Raw genomic sequence first — 1060 nt, forward strand, 5'->3', positions numbered from 1 at the left:
ATATTGCTGTATTATTTGTCTGCCTTGGAAAACATGTAATAAAACCACATTTTAAAAAAAATAGAATCCACCAACCATTAAACATATAATAAGATTAAAATAGAAAAACTCTGCTGCGTTTCTGGGTCTGTTATTCTGCGCTGACTTGTTTTCGATGTGAGCATATTCTCATCGTTTATGTATTGAGAGACAACATGATGCCTTTAAGGACACTTTCAGCCCCTAAACTCACAGTTTCCTGTTTGGACCTATCCATAACCCAAATGCCATTTCCCGAATGTAGGGGAAAAACTCCTTAAACATATTTTAAAATGTATACCCTCACTTCTTGGTGTTTCTTTTAAAATATTTAATCGTAAATCACAATTTGACTTTACTTTTAAAGCTTAAGGGGAAGATCTCTGAGTTTTGACAAGAGTCTCTAATTAATTATTTAATTTGTGTCTAATAAAATGTGGGACCGTTACCATGTTATGGGGTCATGTACTTTAGCTTTAAGTCAAAAAGTAATGTTTAAATTCCAAGACATTAGCGATTACTTTGGGGAGCAGCTTTTTATTGTGACTGATAGAACCAGTAACTGGAGATAAAAAAATACTATCTTTAAGACTAGCCAATAATATCGTCTAGAATCCTTAGGCCTTTATATCTGTATATCTGAATTGGCTGGTCTCTACTTTTCAACAGTTCAGTAGCTGAAAAATACTGTGGACTCTTTTTATCCATATAATGAAATAAAGTAACATGTTATATATTCTGCTTCTTATAAAAAGTGCAGGTGTTATTTCCTCTTGGTGTTCTGTAGGGCCACACTTTCTTTGGTTGATCTAGTTCTTTTTTTGAGCCTGGTGTGTTTCAGCTTGTGGAAGGAGTCTGAGTGGGATCAGCTCAGTATTGATCTTTGAAATCAGAAACCTTGGTCCGACATCTGGTACATTTCCCAACATTCACATGTGTATTGTCATCAGGCTTGGGGAGAATCGGATTACATTTAATGGGATTACAATACATTACATGTCACTTTTATCCAAAGCGATTTATATGCATTCCATATTCTAGA

This window comes from Eleginops maclovinus, chromosome 22 (genome assembly GCF_036324505.1).
Source record: "Eleginops maclovinus isolate JMC-PN-2008 ecotype Puerto Natales chromosome 22, JC_Emac_rtc_rv5, whole genome shotgun sequence".
Classification (NCBI taxonomy): domain Eukaryota; kingdom Metazoa; phylum Chordata; class Actinopteri; order Perciformes; family Eleginopidae; genus Eleginops; species Eleginops maclovinus.